The following is a 23,663-nucleotide window of genomic DNA, read 5'->3' on the forward strand; positions in this document are numbered from 1 at the left end:
GCGGCGAGTCCCGCGGCCCGAGGCGCACCCACCCGCTCGCCGAGCCCGACTTCCTCTTCCCTTGGAGCGTCATCGTGCGCGCCAGAGGCGCCCAGGGCGGGGTGGTTGGAAAGGGGAAAAAAGGCCCGCGGAGGAAGCCTCCGAGCGGAGAGAAAAGGGAGGGGGGAAGAGAGCGGTTGCTAGGTGACTTGCGTCATCGGTCCGCGCCGTTTTCCTCCCGCCCCTCTCTCTGGAGTGAGGCGAGAGCCCCGCACTGAGCGAGGGAGACAGCGAGCTGAGCTCGGGGCGCTACCGCCGCCGCCGCCGAGAGCGTGAGAGCGAGGGAGCATCCGAGAGACCCAGCGCCCTTGCACTGGCCGCCGCCGAGACCTCCGCCTTAACCTGGGCCAGAGGGAGCCGCGGCCACCCCTCTTCTCCCCCCCTCGCCTTCCCGGCCGGCAGCGGCGGCTGCACACGCCGGAGCCCGAGCCCGAGCCGGAGCCGGCGGCTGGGGGGCAGGGAGGCGGCTACCTCGGGTCGGGACTAGTCGGCTGCTCCGCGGTGAGAGGACGCTGAGGAGGGGCCGGAGCTTCTGTCCGTTCCGGGGCGCGGGGCGAGGGACCCCCAAGGTGGAGGGAGGGGGTCCCAGCCGCAGCGACACATGCTGGAGCCGGGAGCGGGGGCGGCGCCGAGCGGAGCCGGCCGGGTCCCCCACCTCGCCGCCCCGCCCGGGGCCGTAGCATCTTGCCCTGGAGTGTATGAGCCGGGACCCCAAGCCCGGCAACCACCCCCCGACCGGGGGGGCGGGGACCCCGATGTGAAGCGGAGGCCGGGGCGGCGGGGACAGCAGGACCGGCGCCGCCGTCCTTTCCTTCCCTGCCCCCTCCCCTCCGCCCCCTCGGGGGTCTTCTTTCTCGGCCAGTCGCCGGCCCCCCGGCTCCTCGGCAGAACTCCGGGAGGAGTTCTTAGAGCCCCCTCCCCTGCCCCAGCCCCGAGGGCGGCGGGGCCGGGGGGGACCCGGGGGGCCGGCCGCAGCCTCCGCCCAGAAGAAACTTTTCAAAAACAAAATCCGGAGCCCCCCAAACGTGACTGTCTGGGGAGAAGTGGCCCGGGACGGGCAGAAGACCCAGCCTGAAGAGACCCAGGAAGAGGAAAAGAGGAGGTAAGCGGGGCCGCCGCCTCGTCTGCTCCGGCGGCGCGGAAGAGTCCCGGGTGGCCGCCGGCTTAGCGATCCCAGCCCCGCTTTTTCCTCACTAACGCTCCGGAGCCTGCCGCAGCTGCCGCCTGAGTCCCAAGAAGGAAGGGAAGCACCCCACGCTCTCAGCGCCCGGCTCTTCTCTAAAGTGTGAGTGGCCCTGGGAAAGGGAATGGAGGGATAGAAAGGGGGAGGATGCTGGGGCGTCCTCCGGAGTTTTGCCGGTGTTTTCCAGGAGTGTTGGGAGTGTATAGACGAGAGGGGTACCTTAGTCCTCACTGCGGGGAGAGGCATCCGGCAGTCCAGTGTTTTGTAACCTTTTAGCGCTCTGTACGTGTGATACGCAAGCCCACAGGTTTCTCTTCGAGGAGTTCTGTCTTTCTCCAGGGTGGACACTTGGTATCTTTCTGGCCAGTAATTGGCAAAAGGAAATTGAGGAAGCCAGAGCCTGTGTGCGCACAAGGGACATCTCTGTAATACACATTTTCCTGGTACACCCGGTGGGAAACAGCGCGGTAGTTTTTGTCTCTGGGCAACTCTTATTTGGTTCCCAAGTGGGAACCCCTGACTCTTTGAACCCCTGAAAGTAAAATTGCTTTCTTTTTTGCCAGTCTTCCTTGAGAGATTTCATTTCAGTACCTAGTGGTACAGGAATTTTTTTTACCTTCTCATTTCCTGGGTGCAGTTCCTGCGTATCAGGAAGACACTGTAACATTTCAGTTACTCAGGAAATTCTGAGGTCTTTTGATCACAACTGATTTGGGGGAGAGCATTTAGTACTTTAACCAGTTTATAAAAGGTGTTAAATTTTTTCCTTACCCAGATGCTTTTTTTTTTTTTTCAGTAGCATATGTCCTAATTGCTAGCAGTTTTTTGTTTGTTGGAATGACTTGAAGCTTTGCTTATTTGAGTTATCTCATGCTTCTGTATCAAATGAGGAGAAACTTCTGATGTTTAATTCTTTGAAGAATGATGTTTTTCCTCTTCCTTTATTTTAAAGGTGAAGTCTGTAAAATCTTTGGTTTGTAATTTAGGTATCCCCTCAGAGTGCCAAATTAAGGTGCAGGAAAGTAATTGACATTTCATATGTTTATACAGACCTTAGGGTTAAGCATAGGGTGGAATTTTATATAACAGAACATAGGCAGTACTAAGAATTATGGCCCCTCCAGACAATTGTGTGAGCTTACACTCTCTGAAGCCACTGCTGAGAGAAACTTTGTGGGAGTGAATGTAAGCCTGGGATTATCCATGCTAACTTTTCCATTCAGGATCTTGATTAAACTTATTTAAAACTTTCTCAAACACTTTTCATCCTGTACTTTTTCTCTTTTGAAGAGATGAATTCTGCAAGTTTACTAGCCCCTGAATTATGTAACAGTTCATTTATTTATCCCAAACCTGTTTCTTTATAAAGTTTCAAGACACATCCCAAGTTCGTATTTTGAGAATTGCTAGAACAAGCTGGAGTTCATCTTTTCCTGGTTTGTAGATTTTGATTGTTCCTCTTTACTATCATCTTTCCTGACTTTTTGTCTTAAAATAATTTCTTCCATCCTTTTGATCACTTTGCCCTCCTCTGGAACTTCACCAGCTGTTTTGTTTTTCTTTATATGCCTTTTCCTTGTTATGCTTTTGTTAGGAACCTTTAATTCTACTTTAAATAAGTACTGGCATCAAAATATTGAGTAGTGGGGCTTCCCTGGTGGCGCAGTGGTTGAGAGTCCGCCTGCCGATGCAGGGGACACGTGTTCGTGCCCCGGTCCGGGAAGATCTCACCTGCTGCGGAGAGGCTGGGCCCGTGAGCCATGGCCGCTGAGCCTGCGTGTGCTCCGCAGTGGGACAGTCCACAGCAGTGAGAGGCCCACGTACCGCAAAAAAATATATATATATATTGAGTAGTGGATGTAGTGTTAGACGTGGAATCAAAAACAAATTTCGCGGGCTGCCCTGGTGGCGCAGTGGTTGAGAGTCCGCCTGCCAATGCAGGGGGACATGGGTTCGTGCCTCGGTCTGGGAAGATCCCACATGCTGCCGAGCGGCTGGGCCCGTGAGCCATGGCCGCTGAGCCTGCGCGTCCATGAGCCTGTGCTCCGCAACGGGAGAGGCCACGACAGTGAGAGGCCCGCGTACCGCAAAAACAAAACAAAACAAAAAAAACAAATGTCTCTAGATCTGTTATTTTGTGACCTTGAGGAAGTCATGTATCCCATACTTCACAAACATAGGAGGAAGAGAAATCTAGTCTTGCATAGGCTGTTTTTTGGGGGAGGAAAAGAGGACAGACCAACAAACTAGTTTGAACGTAGATTATACTCCATCAAAGTTGCTTACAACTTTGACTTGTATTGTTTTGACTATAGATTGGTTAAAAATCATGGTAATGTTTAATGTATATTTGGGTAGCAAAGAAACAACAGAGCATTTGTGGGTCCCTGCCTTTGAGATGCTTTTGCTTATGGGTGGCAGAGGCAGTGAAACGCAGATTGCACAAAATTATATAAAAGGAGGAATGGACCAGTTTTTATCTACGATGACTGTATGTCAGCAACTGTTTGATACCTTATAGATGTACATGTATTTGTACATTTTTCACTAGAGAAATGTTGATGTTGGACTATACAGAACTTATTGGAGTGTCTGAGCCAGGAGAAAGTTTTTTAGGAAGAAAAGAACAGGTGGAGATAAAGTGTTTAAGACTTTTGGAATTGGAGGGGGTGAGGGACAAATGTAATTAGGAAGTTAGCTTATGGGAATACAGAGGGAGATTGTTGAGTAGGCTTAGGGCCAATTTGTGTTTGTGTGGATACATGTTTACAGCCCAAAGAATGAACTGAGAACAATGTTTCTGAGAGGGTAGTTTTAGACCACTGAGAAGAAATCGTATTTTAAGCCAAGAGGCATTATACCTGGATTAGGGTTTTGTTTTTCTAGAGAACTAACATTTTTACACTACAGTCATTGAAGAGCTGTACAGATGGAGGGGTGAAAAAGAAGGTGCTTCCAGTATGTTGGTATGGTGCTAGTGGTTTCTTATAAAAAGTAATTCAGAAATGAGGCAGTGGACTTCGGACATTAAATTTTAGGGTTAAAGTTGGATACCAATGCAATCTTAAGACAGTAAAATAATGAGTGATATGCTGAAAATGTAGAATTGGGAGTCATTATAAAAGTACTAAGGTTTCTCTATAGTGCTGATGGAGAGTAGAGAGCTGAAAAATGGGTATTTGGGGGGAGGGGAATGTGTTAAAGTTAGCAAAGATACAGGAAGAGGAGAATGGATGAGACTCTCCTGTTTTAAAAGTGAATAAGGGTTGAAATTGAAAAAGGAGGAACAACCTTTAAACATGGGCACCAGTTCAGTCTTAGGGCAGATGATTATTTTTGAAATACTAACAAGCTTTTTGTAAGGTATATAGGTCCCTTGAGATTGTTCAGAAGAATATATAAGATTTCAGTGTTAAGGAACTTATACATAAAAGGACAGATCTGTTTCATCAAATTCATGTTTTTAAAGTTTGCCTTTCATTATTATCCTAAGTTTGGTCTCTAACATGACGAAGTGGGGCTAAAAATAGCTGGCAAAGAACGCTGCTTCCCCTGCTTGCAGTTGGTGTGTGTCTTTGTGTCCCATACAATGGAGGGGATATCCCTGTGTTGGCACAGCAGTGCTGAAAATGCCTTAAAAAAAAATCTTTTTATTAAAAAACAAACAAAAACCAATTTGGCACTTAAAAAAATTCAGACGTCTTCGAAGCATTTATGGACATTGGAAGACTGATTTTTTTAAAAATTAAAATTTAAAATTTTTGTGGTGAAACTTGCATTTAGTGTTGACACTAACAAGGATTAAGAATTGTGAGGTAGGGAATATGTATATCCACACTTTTTTGTGTTCCTTAGTTCCAATTCACCTTCTTAGTAGCCTGTTTGGCCTCTTCTTAAGAGTGATAATTCAAGTGGCAGGACCTTCTGGGCCACAGCTATTTAGACAGGGAGCTAGATCTATGGTGGTTCTAGGATCTGGAATATATGCCATATGAGTGCCTTCTCTCCTCACCCACTATTTTCCACAACAGTTTTTATGCAGGCAAAATCATGTTTCGATGAACTTTAAAGGGCAGCCTTTTGGGGTTAACATGATTTACTAGTGAAGGCAAGTGGGGAAGGTGGGACCCTGGTAGTAGGGAGTGATCACCTCGTGTGCTCTGCCTTGGCAACTTTGGGACTGATATGGGATGATTAAAGAGCCTTGAGGGTGTGTGTTTGTGTGTTTTATCACCAGATGGTCCCAAAGCCCACACCTAGGCTAGCAGCAGCCCAATTCGTGTACTTGGAGATGGTTTTTGGAGAAGTCTTGTGTTGCCTCCGGCATCTCATTGTGTAGAGGAGGGGTTGGCATACTTTTTTTTGGTGAAAGGCCAGTTATTGAATAGTAAATAGTTTAGATTTTGTGGACCATATGGTCTGTGTCGCAACAATGCAGTTCTGCTCTTGAAGTGCTCTTGAACGCCACAGTCAGTATGTAAGTGAATGAATGTGAATGTGTTCTAATAAAACCTTATACATAAAAACAGGAGGTAGGTTGGGTTTGGCTCGTTGTTTATGGACCCCTGGTATAGAACACTGACTGCCAAGTCCACCAACATGCAGTATGAGCTTCATTCCACTACAAAGCTGGGACTGGCTCTTTTAGCTGGTCTCTGTTTTCTAAATGAGATGTGTTCCTTGGAGGCAGTCTTAAAATGATTCTGCATAAAGCACAGAGTCTACTGTTCAAGGTACTTTTGCCTCCACAGTGATGAAAACTATGGACTGAGGAGCAGGGGCAATGCCATCTATAAGGTGATGAAGCTAAAAAGTAGGTAGGACTACTTGTATTTCTTATTCAAAGATACCATACCATATAAGATACCATATAGTGATATACTGGCCGTGTATCATGGCCAGAAGTATCTTTGAAGAAACTTGTGAGTATAATTTTGAAAGGTTCTGAAAATAAGTTGTAAAGCATTTACTTTAGATGTAAAATTAGAAGTATTGATGGTTTGTTTGAATCAGATGAAAATATTTGTCAAACTATAAGAACATTAAGGTTTGGTACTTCTGTTTCTTAAAGCTTTTATCTTTTGCAGTGACCAAGTTCATTGTGTAGAATTATTAGCTCCACAATTTTTGTTTTGTTAATTTCAAGTATTATATCTTACCAGATCACTTAAATCATTTAACTCTGTACTTTAAAAAGTTTTGCTGTGTTCTTAAGGGTAAATGTAGCATGGGTTAATAGATTCACCCAAAAAATAAATCTCAGATGTGTTGTTTAGAAAGGATAATTCACTTTGTGCAATTTTACATCACAGCTAATATCAAAACATCTGTTTCATATGTCAGCATTGGACGGTGGTATATTTTTACCCTGGTTTCATAAATCTTATTTATCTCAGGAGTCCCCTGTTTATGGCAGGGGAAGGGGTTATTCTTGCAGTAGTGACCACTTTTTAGTTTCAAACCTGCTTTTACTTTATATAATGTTTCTACATATATAATTGATACTTCAATTCCTCTTCCTTTAAAAAAGAGGTCTGACAATTTTACATGACCTGACAATTTTAGTATACCTTTTAGAAAGAAGATCACTGTAAAGTTGCTTTTTTTTTTTTGGCGGTACGCGGGCCTCTTACTGTTGTGGCCTCTCCCGTTGCGGAGCACAGGCTCTAGACGCACAGGCTCGGCGGCCATGGCTCACGGGCCCAGCCGCTCCGCGGCCTGTGGGATCTTCCTGGACCGGGGCACGAACCCGTGTCCCCTGCATTGGCAGGTGGACTCTCAACCCCTGCGCCACCAGGGAAGCCCTAAAGTTGCTTTTTTATTCATTAGGAGAGGATTCTTTCCTTGCTTTTTAAAAAAATCTTGCTTTTATTTCAAGCTTAAGGATGAGTGGCAATTTAAAAGACACAAGGTGTCCATCTGCTATCTCCTGCCTTCTATCCAAATAGAAATATTCTGTGTTGGTGACATTTCCAGTGGACCAGGGAAAAGAGTGGTGTATTAGGTTTCATTTATTTATTTATTTTAATGTAGCTGAATTGTCATTACAGATGAGTAAAGTTGTTTTCAAATAATGAACTCTTGCTGTTAAACATTTCTACTTTGAGACTTTTCCCCACTGAGTGTCAAACCAGTCTGTCCTATGCCTTAGTTTAGTTTTAGATTTTTGCTACTTTTTTATGATACCTCATTGATACCGTCTCATGATCCCTTTCACACTGTGTTTGGAGTCTGTTTCCTAAATCTACATGAAATTTCCTGAGCACTATAGGATATATATTTTCTAATAATTATACTTTTACACACATGTATATTTAAAATTTCCTCCTGTTCTACCTTCAGAATTGTGAAATATTTGAGGAAACATCTGTACTTGATCTGGATATTGAGTGACAAACCAATGTATACAGTTTTTTCTAAAATGTTCCCTTAAAAAATTTTGAGTAACAATTGATTTCTCTAAAACTAAGAAAATATTATGTTTGTGTTGTATTATCCTGCAATACAGGTAGTTGGAAAATAATAAAAAAAATGGGCAAGAGACGTTATTGTTTGGTATCTTATTTTTTGCTCTTTCCCCTCATCTAAGGGATAGCTAGTAGATCAGTCTGATATTGTGCAGTTTCTGTTGCTCTGCTGTTTCACCTCAGCCCTTTTTTTCCAGCTGAAGGTTAGCTACTGGAAATCTGGGTGGCTTTAGGCAGGAGGTAGCGTGTGCTGTTTGTGTGTCTGTGTGTACATGTATCATGCTAGATGCTCCTTCATGACTGCTGTGGAATTTAGGAAATATTAAAAGATAGTGGTACAAAATATTTTTAATATCACTTAGCCTTTCCTCTGAGAGGATCACCATAGGAGAAGATACTGAACCCATCAATATATGTTAGGCCAAATGTGAAGTGTCAAGACAGATTGCTTGTTTGTTTTTGGAAGAATGTATATAACTTAATGAGACTTTTAGGATGGCATGCTTTTCAGGGTAGTGTAAGGGGTAGTAATAGACCTTTGCATGACATCCTCTAGGTCTGAGAAGGACTTGTCCCACTAATAATGGTGGGTAATTTATAACTATCTAATGGTTGAAAATATGCATACATGGAGCCAGCAACAGTTGCTAATTCATTTCTCATTTCCCTCATAAAATACATTGATACTCTGGAGGCAGAAGACTCATTAGTCAGGCAGTACCTTTCTTGGCTTTGTGGCACGGGACAAGCTACTTATCCTTTTACTGTCGACTTTATCACGTGTTGATGGGGACATGTCTTACACAGGGTTGTTGTTAGGATTAAATGAGATAATGTAAAACATATGCAAAGCTCTTCCAGTGCCTGGCATATAGTAAGGTGACCCATCACTGTTAACTTATTAAGTTAAAGATCTTTTAAACTGTGGCATAGACGGAAGGCTAAAGTCAGGCTTTATATTGCCGAACACTTAAATTCAGCCATTGAGTTTGACAAATAATACTGAAGTAATTCTGCCGTGTTTCCAAAAGCCTCTGAAACAGTGTATCATTCATTAATGTTTTTATTTTAAAAAAATCTTAAAAAGTAAAGAAATGGCAGAACTGCTGTGCTTATTGTTTATAGAAAAGAAAGACTGATTTGAACATAACTGGAATTTGAATTCATCCCTAAAGACTTCAATAGTGCTTAGATCAGAAAGGACTCTTTTTTGAATAATTTATTATCTCTGAAAATGACTGTGGTTTAAATTGTCCATTTAGAAATATCAGGATGTAATTGGATTATCCAGTCTTTAAACTATTCATCTCTTTAACACTGGGAATAAAAAACTTAAAAAAAACCCGTGAAGTTTAATAAGTTTTATTTGTATCGTTACATCTCAAATTAAGATTGAAGGAATTTTATTTGAAGGATTTTATTGAAGGATTTTGTTTTAACTAAATTTTTAGTTTTCTCCTTTTGCTAAAATGATGAGAGTGAGGGAGGGAGGGTTGGCTATTCCCTTTTCATGCTTAATATTTATTAAATACAGGATCAGTTTTCAGAAATAACTTTTCCTTCAAACTTGGCATAATCAGTGTTCTATTGGCCAATTCAAGAAATAAATGCTTCTTGATAGTTTTTTGTATTTGGAAAGTATTTCTACTTTGAGAACAATTCGTCTATGCCTTCATAGTTTGTTTGTTTAATAGAACTGTATATTTAAGATAAGTGTATGAAAAAAATCCAAAGGCAGAAAGAAAAGATTGAGCTATGTTCCTTAGCACTGTTTGTCTTGCCAACTCTTGTTCTCATTCTTTAACTTTTCTTTTAAGGCAGATTTGCTTTAGATTTTTGTGTAAATGCAGAAATCAGATTGACTTATATATTAGTGGATCTCTGGTTAAGTAGTTAATTTAATGAATATTCTAGTTTTTAAACAAAGTCAGTATTTTAAATATTTCTCTCTGTTGGTAGTGATTGGAGTTATAATTCTGGAGTTAGCTTCTTTCCATTTTAGAGATTTTCAGAAAGAATTACAATTATGAATAGGTTACTGGATAGATGGGAGAAGAGCATAATCTCTAGTGAGTTTAATTTCTTCCTGTTTATTTATTATGTCTATAATACCAGGTTATATAAATAAATATGCTGGTCATCAGCTTTCTTTTGCATGATTGGTTGTCTCTTCATTGACTAACATAACTTTTGGAATGCTGCTCTAACGAGTAGGGAACCTTTTTTCTACCTGAGTATTACACAGGTAGACTTTTTTTCCTTAGAGAAATATAAAAGTTTTAGCTAGATTAGAAATTGAGAGTAGGAAACACAAAATTTCCAAGTTTTTGTAAAGGCCTTTTAGTAGGAGAGGAGAGATGGGATGTATAGAGGAGGGGAGAGACGCAGAGCGAAGGAGGGAGGGAAGTGGCAGATTCGGGGAGAATGGGTCAGGAAATTTTGAGGTCAGCCTTAGTCAGAGGTCACACCCTGTTATTTCTTTGGGTTGTGGACACGGGGTGTTACCACTCGTTATCTACCACCCTTTGAAATGTTGATTAGATGATTGACTCTAGCTCCTAGTTTTTCAACATCTGGATTCTTTAAACCATTGAAGTTTTAATCTGTATGGGATAATCAGTGTATTCTAGGGTGGGAAAAAATCCACAGTACCTGCTAGGAGAGGGGGCGGACATATGGTTTTTGACTACATTGGAATTTCTTTTTGGTTCTGGTTTGTTGTCTTTCCTCATTGGCTACATTTCCCTAGCTTTGCCTTAGAAGGATACGTGTAATTCTATGTATGTGACATAGTAGTTGAGAGGCAAGCCTTGGAGTTGATAGACCCAGGTTCCAGCTGTGCTGCTTTGTGACCTTGGTCAAGTTGTTTATTCTGTGTGTGAACCTGTAAAACTGGGATGATAATAATAGTACCTACCTCTCTAAAAAGGTAGTTAAGGGGATTGAGACAATGGATCACAGTGTCTGGCTCAGAGTTAGTGCTCAATAAATGTTAGTTGTTGCAAAAATAATAAATATTACAATATTATTGTTATTTTTTTGTGGTTGCTGAAGGTCTTTGTAACCTTTGTTTCTGAATATGTCACTATTTTGAATAGTGCCTTTATTCAGCAGCAGATATTTACTGAACACTTACTGTGCCAGGCATTGATCTAAGTGAACAGAACGTTATAATCCCTGCCCTCTTGAAACTTACATTTTGGCTGAAGGAGACAAAATACATAAAGCAAAGTAGATGACCCATCACTCTTCTTATGAAATTTAGTGTTTGACTCATATGTCTAAGCCTCCATTAACCAACCCTACCAGTCTTCACCTTTAGGTCTTTTGCATTCATTCCTGTTGCTGTGCTTGAGAGTGTTTGTGGCAGGAACACCCTAAAAGCACACAACTAGTGTCATTGTCTCCAGCTATTGGGCGATCTTAATTTTAAGACAGACTTATTACTCCATCATTTCCTTGGCTTACTGTTTAAGTTGGCTATCACAAATCTTTCCTTTCAGTCCTCATACTTCTGTTTCACATTGTTTACAGAAGTGTTGCTCCTCCCCAGCTTATCATGTTTTGCTCATCCATTTCATTTCCGAAAGGGGATAATAGAAACCTCTTTTCAGAAGTATTCCCTGACTAATCTAACTATATACTTTCCTTCTGCTCTTTTTTAACTTCTCACCTTCTATGTGTTGTTAACGGAGATATTTAACTTGCTTATTCTGTCTTTTTAAAAAAATACTGTTCTTTTATCTTCAATTAAATTGTAAGCCTTATTAGGTCAGGGACTACTTTTCTATTCTGAGCCTTAGCTTCCTCACTTGAAAAAAAGATAATACCTACCTCACAGGGATGTTGTGAGATTTCAGAGAGAGAATGTATGGAAAAGATAATACCAAATCCTTAATAAACATAGTTTTCTTTTCTTTGAACCACTCTAGTTCCCAAAATTTGTACGGGGCATGCATACAGTCAGTGCTTAAAAAAATACTTGTTAATTTATCCTGAATTGAGGTTGGGAGTCTTTTAATTTAATTTCCACTTGTGTGGATAATTTTAGTTTTTACTTCCAGATAAGATTCAAAATATTAACTTTCCAAGTATCTGATGACAAAAGCTGAGGCATGAATAAGAGACAACAGAACCGTGCTTAGAGTAGGGATTGAATCCCTGTTGTGTGGGTTCAGTTCGGGCTGGTTGTGTGACTTTTAGCAGGTTGTTTAACTCTTGGCCTCAGTTTCTTTATTTGTAAGATGGGGAAAATAATAACTACCTCATGGATACTATGTTGTTAGATTAAATGAGAATAAATGAGAAGCACAGAACATTGCCTGGCATATAGCAGTAGCCTCAGGGAACATTTGGCAATATCCAGAGATGTTTTAGATGGTCACAGCTGGGGGAGAGGTATGTGTGAGGGTGCTACTAGTATTTTGTGGGGAGAGGCCAGGTATAATCATTGTACACAGGACAGCACCCCGCGAAGAGGGATTATCTGGTTCAAAAGGTCAATGGTGCCAAGATTAGGAAACCTTGCTTTATCGTTAAGCTGTTTCTCATTTGCTTATCTTTGTAGTATAAGGTACTTTGCCAGTTAGATTCTGTATAAATACTGACATCCTTCACTTGTATCTAAAAACTGACTGTATATCCATTTGTATGCAACATATGCATATTTGTGTGTGTGTGTATGTATATGCTTTTACGTATGTCTCTGTACCTTGCTATTTCCTCTGCCTGGAGTATTATTTCCCTTTCATCTGTGAAACATTTATCTCTTAAGACTGTACTTAAATATCATCTCCTCTAGGAAGCCTGTCCTGGTTAATGTGAGTAGAGTTAGTTGTTCTTTCTTCTGGTTACCCACAGTATCTATGTGACTTTTACAGCACTTAACATAGTTACTTGTATTTTTCTCTTTTACTGGTCTGTCAAGTTTTTGAGAACAGGGGTTCTATCTTATTCATCTTTTCAGTAAATATCTCCTTCTGCCAAATGCCTAACATTTGCTGCCACATAGTAGGCATATATTAAGTTAATGAATGGAAGAGAGAAAAACAAACTGGAAAGATTTTTTAATAGGCTCTACAAGAAAAGGATATTATCTTGTCACCTTTGTTTCCAAGTGAGTGCTTAGTGTTCACTGAATATTTATTGAATGAATTAGAGGCCAGTTGCAAAAGTTGATAGATATTTCATGTGACCTTTTTTCTTCATTTCTACAAAGTGTATCCTAGAAGTAAAACAGCCTAGATACTTGGTGCATGTGATGCATTAAGTTGACCTTTCTTTCCTTGACTCGCTTAATGAGACTTGATCCAGCAGGTACTTCCTGAAAGATGTTTTTGGTTGATTTCTTTTTCACCTGTGTGTCCATTCTAGTGTTGAGCTTGTTGGAAAGATGAACGTGTGGTATCAGTCTTACATTATAGATGAGCTGTCATTAAGTACAAGTGTTAAATAAGGCTTTTGATCTCCTTTACATTTGGGCCCAAACTGAGTGAGTATGTATTTACTCTCAAGTATGGATAATGACTGAGGCTAGTGAAGCATGGGAGAAAAGGAGGGTGAGGAAGTTGCCTACTAGGTCTCTTTTTCTTGATAATGACTGCTTTTTACCTCAGAGCTGCCCCCAGCTATTTATAAAGCATTAGCTAGGAGAGGGTTGTGAATCTAGAGGATAAGAATATAGGTTTGATAATTTGATAAAATCAATTAATAATTTGACAAGTCATGGTTTTTAAAATTTATTTTGTTGAAGTATAGTTGTTTTACAATGTGTGTTAATTTCTACTGTATAGCAGAGTGATTCATTTATACATATATATGCATTCTTTTTCATATTCTTTTCCATTATGGTTTAGCCCAGGATATTGAATATAGTTCCCTGTGCTGTACAGTAGGGCCTTGTTGCTTATCCATTCTATATACAATAGTTTACATCTGCTAATCCCAAACTCTCAATCTATCCCTCCTCCACCCCCTCCCACACCGCCTCTTGACAACCACAAGTCTGTTCTCTATGTCTGTGAGTCTGTTTCTCTTTTGTAGATAAGTTCATTTGTGTCCTGTTTTAGATTCCACATATAAGTGATATCATGTGGTATTTGTCTTTCTTTTTCTGTTGACAGTCATTGTTTTGATTATCATAGTTATCACTTATTGAATGTTTGATATATGTCAGGCACTGTGCTAAGGAATTTTACATGCTTTTTAAATTTATTCTTCACAGCAGTGCCTATGAAATACATACTAATAAGCCTGTTTTATGGCAGAAGAAACAGATTCACAGAATTTTCTAAGAACATATAGCTAGGAATTTGAACGCGCAGACCTGAGATTCAAATCCAGATCCATTGACTCTGTGGTCTATGTTTTAATGACTGTGCTGCTGCCTCCTAAGTTTCAGTGGAGGAGTTTTGTATTGAAAGTGGTAGTACTGAGGTAGGAGGGGAAAATAATAGGATTTCATCCTGTACAGATATTAGAACGAAGAAGATTAACAGACTCATGGAGAAGCAATTCCCAAGTTTATGTCCTTATACAAAATAATTATGAAATTTAAACGTGTGATTTAACTAACTTACACTAACCTGCATTTTTTATTAAATTTAGTCTTGCTCTTGGTATCAACATCAGGACAGGTGTCCCACATCTTTAGCAGTAGAAGAAAACTTTCTAGGTAAAATCTAAAAGATCATGAAGCAAAGTGATTTTTATAAATAATTTTTTTTCTATATGTAAAATGTGTTTTGTAGTTAGAGTTAAGTCTTTTGAAAGAGATTTTTGTTTAGGGGATAAGCCTCAGAATTATATTATTTAGGACTTGAAAACCTATGATTTGTTATGCTTGGAAGGTGTAGCAGAAAATTTGATAATTGACACTTGCTAGTCTCTAAGATATAAATTATTTAAGTCAGTGGATATCTGTGGAGTACGTTTGCTCAGACGGTGTTTGTCATTAAAAAAAATTACTTTTTCCTTCCTTCCCATACTTTGTACTGGACTATTTTTTACACAGCTAGTTTACTTATAGGTGTTGTACATTTAATAAATAAAGTGAGAACATAGTTTTGACGTCTGTGCACTATTATTTTTATTCATTAGGAGATTTAAATAGTTTTAAATTTTATTTTGTTACCTTAAAAAGAGCTAAACCTGGATATTGGTCTTAAAAAAGTTTCTTGAAAGATTTTCTCTTTCCTCTTGGTTGTGTTTTAATACTGTATTTGTAATCATAGTTATATGCATTTGAACTTTGCTCCTTTCAGAATTATAATTCAGTGCTTTTGTAAGATTTTATCAAAAGTTACATGCAAACACTAAGAGCAGTGTGCTGAATGATGTTATATTAAAGACTAAAGATGCCTGAATGAAATTGAGCTCTGGTAAATAAGAATTTAGGGTTGGGGTACAGGGAATCAGATAATCACGTCAAGATTTTAGGATTCTAAGTCTTAGGCTTGTTAGTGCTTTCACATTATCTACCACAGGTTGCCTTTCTTTTTTTCTTCCAGGCAAACAAGTTTTATTTTCACCTTACAAGCTTGCATACTTATAAAAAAATGTAGTTTTGTAAAAAGTTTAAGGTTATACAAAGTTTATAAATAATCCTGCAACCATACATAGTAGACAATCAAGTAAATGTGCATTAACTTTGAACTACATCAGCAGTAAATAACATAATTTCTTTGTAATTCACGGGCTTGGTCATAGGTGCACTTGTCTCCAGGTGTAAAGGTTGGGTTTCAGTATTTTAGTGTCCTGTTTCCAGCATTCATACATTTTCAAACTCGATCAGGTGGAATTGCATTCAATCTAGTGATGGAAAACTTAGTATAAACTTACTATACCAGAACCACTATTCTAGTAGTTCCCGAACTTTAGCATGCATCAGGATCACCTGGAAACCTTGCTAAACCATAAATTGCTGGTCCACAAACCTAGTATTTGATTTAGTAGGTCTGGGGTGAGACCCCAAAATGTAATAATTCTTACAGTTTTGCAAGTGATACTGTTGATCGAGGGACCAAACTTTGAGAACCACTGTATTATACTAATGAGGTGATATCAAATCAGTTATTTCAAAAGTTCAAGTACTTGCATATAAAGATTAAGACCTTGAATTTGTAACCTTAATTAGCAGTACCCAGTCGTAGGCATCAGTTTTTCATGTTACAGTTGTGACCTAATCTCACTTCTTGGTGGCTTGTGCCATTTTTTGGTTATAAAGCAACAACATTAGCTGTAAACCAATATTTATTTGAATTTGAATATTGCATTCTAGTATTTTATTTGCATAAAATAATATTTTTGAAAGGCTTCTATGGCCTAAATAATGTTATTTTCTCCTTAAAATATCCTGAAAAATAGTGTTTCACCTGCTGTGAAAAGACTGAATAGCATCCAGGAGCCTTAAAGGCACAGAAAAGGAAGTAATGAGTATTAAGAGAAGAAGAAAAAAGCCTGCAATGTTATCCCGCCCATGGAAAAGAAACATAAACTATATTGGCCAAATGCACTGTGTCTTTTGGGATTGTGCATTTCTAACAAGCATCTAGGTGATGCTGATTTGGTGGCCCTCAAAACTATATTTTGCATAGCAAAGCCCTAGAATGTCAGTTTTTAATGTTTCCATATAAGTTTCAATTAGTATTTAACATAGGAACAGACATAATACTCAAACCCGTAAACATATCATTAAGGTTAAAAAATACAGTAATAATTTTTAACTGTGCCCTGGCAGATTCATACAATTAAATAAAACTAAAAGCCACCCAGGGGGACAGTCCGGCAGGTTCCTCAGCAAATACACAGTTTGCCTTTGTTAGAGGTAACTGTTAATATGATATTATTATAAAAATAATATTGATGTCATCATTTGAGTGCTTAATATGTGCCAGGCATTCTTCTATGTCCTTTGTATATATTAACTCATTCAGTCTTCACTATAACCCTGTCAGGTAAGTATTGTTAATGTCCCTATTTTTTAGTTGAAAATTTGGCCCAGAGAAGTTAAACATGCTCAAGATCTCACCTTTAGTTAGTAGTGGACCTGGGATTGTATCCAGGCAGTCTGGTTCTACAGCCTGGGATCGTAATCACTATTCTGTACTATATTTATCGTCTATACATTTATTTCTTATATATTATTTAGAGAACAGTGCCTGGCACACAATAAGATCTATAGAAGTGCAGGCTGTTTTCAGTGGCATTTAATTGTATACTACATAAGGTTGGCAGAGCAAGTGTTATTATCCATTTTTGTATGTATATTTTTCTTCTAGTAATTAGATTCCAGACTTTATTCAGGTTTCTCTTAGTCTTTTTTTTTTTTTTAAATACCTGAGTTCCCTGAGGTCTTAGAAACTGGTTGTCCCAAATTATATGGCCTTGCTAGATCTAAAAATTAGCTTTTCTTATCACACATTCATCTTTATTTTCATTCCTTTAGAAAGTGATAAGGACTGAGATATTTACTTATTTATTTTTGGTATGTCACTGGTTTAGAAAGACAGAAGCAAATATACTAAATTTGTGTGCCCAGTTGATGGAGGAAATAAATTCTTAGATGTTATAAAGTTGTTTTTTTTTTTGCCTGTAAAGTTTTGAGAGTGGTATCACTTCATCCTACTGATTTGTGAAATTGAATAATAACACTAATAATAATGTGAAGTATAAGAAATTGTTCTGATGATAGAGCAGATTAGCAGCGTTTAAGAGAAATAATATAAACCATATTTCCTCAAATCTAAGAAGGCATCTGTGTTAGTTTTCCATTGCTGCATTGCAGATTACCACAACTTTAGCAGTTTATCTCACACTTTCTGTTGGTCAGGAGTCTAGCCGTGGTTTAGCTGGGTCCTGTTCTCAGGGTCTTACCAGAGTGAAATCAAGGTGTCATCCAGAGCTGTGATCTTATCTGAGGCTCATGGTTCTCTTCTAGGCTCAGTGGTGGTTCGCAGAATTCAATTCTTTGCGTTTGTAGGAATGGCATCCCTGTTTTCTTGCTGGCTCTCTGTCATGGACCACTCAGTCCCCTAGAGGATTCTAGAGGCCACTTTGAGTTCTTGCCGTGTGGTCTTCCCTATGGGCAGTTCACAGCATGGTGGTTTGCTACTTTAAGGACAATAGGAGACACTCTGCATTCTTTTAAGAACTGATCTCTTTAGGTCAGGCCTACTACAATAATCTCAGTAATTTAAAGTCAACTGATTAGAGATTTTAACTACATCTGTAAAATCCCTTCACAACAGCATTTAGATTAATATTTGGTTGAATAACTTTGAGAAGATGTGTACACCAAGGTGTTAGAATCTTGGAGGCCATCTTAGAATACTATCTACCACATGATCAATTTTAAGACATTGTTATTTTATTTATCACTAAGGAAGAAAATGCTGGCTTAAAGTATGATACAGTACATTATTAGTACTTGGATGTTGTCTTCTTTAAAAAAAAAAAGCGGAATTGTGGTCATTCTTCTAAGCACAAATACTTGCTTCACGAATGTCAAACTTATTCCCCATTGCTGCTTTTCTGTGCTTTTTTGCAAGCATAATTTTTTGTTTCAATGCTGAATCATAGTGTAGTCTTTTAGGGGACATTTAAAATTGGGAAGTAGACTCGACATGTGTGTACCAAAAGTACACAGAATTCAGTAAAAATTATGGTGATATAAACTGCCATGACCAAATTCCCACATGCACAGGGAATGGCAGCTACATTGTGACTGCCACAGGGCAAATGGTGATTGCTTTTTTTTGTTTGTTTGTTTCCTATTTCTTTTCATTCAGCTTTATTGAGGTATAATATGTACAGTAAACTACAACCATTTAAAGAGTTTCATTTGATGAGTTTTGACAAGTGTATACATGAAACCATTACCACAATCAAGACATTTCCATCAGCCTGAGAAGAGTCAGCCCCAGGCAGTCACTGATCTGTTTTTTTGTTAGTGTAGATTAGTTAGCATTTTCTGGTATTTTAAGCGGTGAGAAAAAAATTAAGACAGTGTTCTTAATTTTTGTGTTTTCTTCAGATGCCCCTCATTCTTAAAGAAATCGTTTCTTTGTTAGGTCCTAGGTTTATTCCTTCATTGTGGGGGTAAAATGGTTCTCTTCGAACCTTTCTGAACTCAATTCTGGGATGTTCTTGACTTCTTCTTTGCCTAGGTATTTTTTTCCAGCATAATCAGGGTTGGCTCTGCTAAACCATACTTGTGCTTGCATGGCTTCCTGGTCCACTTTTCTACTTACTGTCTTTGAAAGGGCCATAAACAGAAGCAGTTTTCAGCTGGAAGTTCTAAGCTCCTAAAATATTACACTTTGTTATTGCCTGAAGCTTTTCCCTTGTTACTTAAGATAGTCCTAACCCCCAAGAGAATCTCAAAATGTACTCATCTCAGTTTTTCTTGTTAAGATTCATAGTACAATTTGAATTTTAGGAAACGTAGGAGATTTCCCTCCTAGTCACTTCTTAGGATTATTACTTGTTTCATGTTGCCTGGTGTGTGCAGTGCTTTCCAGTATAAGAAACACTCTGGGAAAAGTCTTACTTCCTGCGTATAAGACAAAGGGAATTGAAGGAGGACTCATGAAGCTCTGAAAAAGCTCATTTAGCTGCCATTTAACACAACATTGTCCAATAGAAATATAATGTCAGTCAACCTCATTTGAATCAGCCTCTGATACATGAACTCAAAATCATTCATTTTCTAGTTAACACTATTAGCAGTTTATTTTTTCTGGGGCCTCAGTTTTTTTTTTTTTTAACTTATCTAGATAGAGTCAGTCTTTTTCTGCTTTTGACACATCTGAAATAGTAAAAGTAAAATATTTTTACACCTATTTAAAAATTATAGAATGTCTTTATGTGCATGCGTGCATGCGTACACACGCAGAGATACAAGCACAGATGTATAGTGGTATTCTCTCCTATTTTACAGAAAAAAGAGCATAGTATACGGACTTAAAAAAAAATTTCACAGTGTATCCTAGAAATCTTTTCATAATAGTACATTGAGAACTTTCTCATTTTTTTCCCCTGTAGAATAATTTCTTCAAATTACTGGCTTAAAAAGTGTATCCACTTGAATTTTGATTACCTATACTTAGAAAAAGAGATAAGGGAATATCAGTGCGAAAAAGGACACTATGAATGGACTTTTGGACTTTGTTTACAAATGAAAAAATGGAGGATCAGAAATTTTAAATAATTGCCCCTGGTCATGCAACCAGTGCAGGGTCAGGATGCTAATCTAGGTGTGCCTGATTTTAACTAAGCTCCTGGCCTTTCTGTTATATCCATATTGCATTTGATGAACAAAAGGGGAGATAAGTCATGCCAACTTCTTTTTGGAGAAAAATAATCAAATTCCAGACTTTATTTTTGGGATCAGTCCTTTAAGAAGCTTTGCATTCTGAAGCCCATAGGTGTGCTTTTCAGTTTTCAGAAGAACTATTTCTGATATTAAGAAGTATCCTGAAATGATAGTAAATGAAACACTCTAGGATGAATTTGAGAAAAGTACTTAAAAAAGAGATCCCAATATACATAGGTATTTATCACAGGCAGCATTTCAAATTGGTGAGGGAAAAGTTGGCTGATTTGGTAATTTATGTTGCAACAACTTTCTTATCATTTGGCAATAACAAAAATCAACTGTTCATTGCTTTACTTTTTACATAAAAATAATTAAAAATTAAAACAAAAGATAATATAAAAAGACTTTGTGAGGTTAGCCTTTTTACTAAAAAGACTGAACTCAGTGAGTATAGTCATGAAAGTTTCATTTTTTTTTCCCAGTCACTATCTTTTGAATTTTCTTCAGTTGCCCCTTAACATCATCTTGGGTCAAGCTCATAGCTTTCCCAGTATTTTTTTCAGTTACAAAATGTCTAATTCTGCTCTTGTCCCTTATTAGGCTTGACCTGTGGCTGGAGGGATCTATAGTACTCTTTCAGGCTCCTTCCCCCGTTGTTGGGAGTGTAAATTTATGCAACCTTTTTGGAGAGCAGTTTGACAATATCTGTGGAAAAGAAATGCAGTGTGTATGCCCTTTGACTCAGGAGTTATACTTCCAGGAATTTAGTACTACAGATATACTCACACTACTTTATTTGAAAGGTGAGTCCATTAGGGGTGAAAATTCTTTGTTCTGATAGAAATTCAGAAAACTTAATGTAACTTAATGTTTGTTAACAAGAGCGCTGTTAAACTTATTCTGACTCTTCCAGTGAAATGGTGAGATATGTTATAATTTAACTACTGGACACTTAAGTTGTTCCCAGTTTTTTAAATAAATATAAAAAAAATGCTGCAGTGAACATCTTTGTGTATATGCTACTCATTCACGAGTGTTGAGAATGTTTCTTAATGGCCGTATTGAGAAAAGTCTTCTGCTTTATATTTTGCGCCCCCCCCCCCAACGCCCCCATACTTTAAGGAGCACAGGAGACCTCAGTTTAAATCACAACTAATTGTCTAAATGGGTGTGTGACTTTATGACGGCACTTTAACCTTCCTGAGCAGGAGGTTCTGCAAATCTGGGCGTCTCAGGCTGACATTTAACAGCTGTAACAAATGCACTCTTCATTGTTGCCCACTATCACATTCTTCACCATCCTGTAGAGAGTATGTGTCAATAGGGGTGCTGTTAGTATTTTGGATAAGACAATCCATTGGTGAGATAGTCCCATGCTTTTCTGGTCTCCTCCTCCATTGTGATGTCACTGTGCTGCAATTGTGTATAATTACAGATTCAAAAAGCAACTTCAACAGTTATTAAGGAGATAGTACTGCTCCCAGTTGAAAACTACTATAGTAAAAACTTTTGGCAGGAATTATATAAGATTATTTCTGATTTTTATTGGCTTTTCTTTATCGCATTCTTTTAGCAAGAAGCAGTGGTAGTTTAAGTTATTTAATCTCAGTATCTACCCTAGAACATGTCATTTTGTTTATTATCCCCATAAAAGACTGGGTCAACAGTAATAGTTTCTTCACAGATACATCAATAATTTGGTATGATATAAAAACAAGACTGTATTCTGATTTATTAGCTTTGTTTTTTAGGTGGTTTTACATTTTTTTTTTCAAACTGAGGAAAAGAATGGCAAAAATATTGCCACGAATTCTCATACAGCCTTCATCCAGGTTCCCCAAGTGTTAACATCTTACACAGTGACAGTGCAGTTATGAAAATCAGGGAACTAACGTTGATATAATACTGTTATCTAATCTCCAAGCTTTATTCAGATTTCACCAGTTGTCTCACTAATGTCCTTTCTCTGTCCAGGATCTAATGCAGTTGCATTTTAGTATTCATGTCTCTGCTTAGTTTTCTTTAATCTGAAACAATTCCAAAATCTTTGTCTTTCATAACTATTACACTGTGAAGAGTACTAGCCAGTAATTTTGTAGAATGTCCCACAATTTGGATTTATGTGATTTCCTCCATGATTCAAATAATGTTGAACGTTTTGGTTGAGAGTACTATAGAAGTGACATTTTTAAGCTTAGTAGGAGGCACATGATACTGATTTATACAATTACCAGTGATGTTAATTTTGTTCATTGGTTAAGGTGATACAGTTGTCCCCCATAGTTGTGTTTTTCCTTTGTAATTAATAGGTATTCTGTAAGAAGATACTTTGTGGTCAGATAATTATCTTATTTTTCATCATACCTCTCTACTTTTTACTTTCATTGATGATTCATACCTGAAATGATTATTACTAAGGTGTTTGCCAAATGGTGATTTTCTATTTCCATCATTCCTTTTACATTTTGCACTAATTAGAACTGGAGGATTTCTTTATAAGTTACATTGTGCCAAATATGTTATTTCATGGAAACGTGGTTGAAAATTTTATTTGGTTTTATTGGGTATTTGATAATAACAGTTTTAAAAACTTTTCTAAGAGCTTCCTTCTAATGCTTATGGCATAGAAATGTTTGTGTCCTTTATGTATTTATTTAGTATAGTGGTCTCAATTTTTTTTCCTTAAGAAAAATCTTGACTTTGACTTAAGTTCTTGGTTCGTTTACAAAAGGTGGGTTGGCCATCTATCCAGAGTACATTTTTAGTTAAGCTGTACAATATCTACAAAAGATTTCAGGCTTTTCTGCTCATTTAACTTCTGAAACACATGTTTGCTCTTAATATACAATATACATTAGATCCCTGTCCCAGACTATAACTTTAAATTTGCAGTCTCTAGAAGTCGGAAAAGGAAAATTGTAAAGCATTATTTACAAGCCATCAGCTCCTAGATATTTGAGCTTTTAACTAAGGGCGGGATGAGATTAGAACCTCATGTTCTTAGACTGTGTTGTTTTGGCACCACAGAATTCATTCATACTGTCCATTAATTTATCTTGATTTTACCTTGAATTTATTTGTACATTGTCCTTACCAGTGGTTCTCAAAGATGGTCCCCTACCATTAGTAGTGTCAACCTCATGTCAGAACTGGTTAGAAATGTAAACTTCTTAGGATCCACCCAGAGGAAGCAGTCTGTGTTAACCAGCCCTCCAGGTGATCCTGTTGCGGGAGAAACATTGCAGTATACATTTCCTATAAATTGTTTTGGATTGTTGGTGGAGGTAGAGAATAGAGTGCCAGTTTATCCATCTGCTGTGTTACATTATCTGTTTTACCTAGCTTGTAGGGGTAGTGAGATATTTTGAAGATTAACTCTCTATTCTCTACCCACCCCCGGCCCCCGAACCTGGTAACCTCAAATTTACTTTCTGTCTCTATGAATTTGTCCATTCTAGATATTTCACATAAGTGAAGATTCATGCCATATTTTTCCTTTGTGTCTGACTTATTTCACATAACATAATGTTTTCAGGGTCCATCCATGTTGTAGCGTATACATCATAATTTCATTTCTTTTTATAGTTGAATAGTAGTCTATTGTATGTATATATCATATTTTGATTATCCATTCATTTGTTCATGTATACTTGGGTTA

The 23,663-nt window shown here is 38.4% G+C and overlaps 1 protein-coding gene across 2 annotated transcripts in view; it reads left to right on the forward strand.

The window, feature by feature from the left end:
• The first annotated feature begins 728 nt into the window (after nucleotides 1-728).
• The window catches only part of FBXW7 (F-box and WD repeat domain containing 7), a 206,897-nt gene continuing 183,962 nt past the window's right edge, over nucleotides 729-23,663 (forward strand). For both annotated transcript variants that reach the window (XM_030878231.2, XM_030878234.2), the window contains exon 1: nucleotides 729-1,324. The gene's annotated coding sequence lies outside the window, so the exon portion shown is untranslated. The remainder of the gene's footprint in view (nucleotides 1,325-23,663) is intronic.

Source organism: Globicephala melas, chromosome 5 (assembly GCF_963455315.2).
Source record: "Globicephala melas chromosome 5, mGloMel1.2, whole genome shotgun sequence".
Lineage (NCBI taxonomy): Eukaryota > Metazoa > Chordata > Mammalia > Artiodactyla > Delphinidae > Globicephala > Globicephala melas.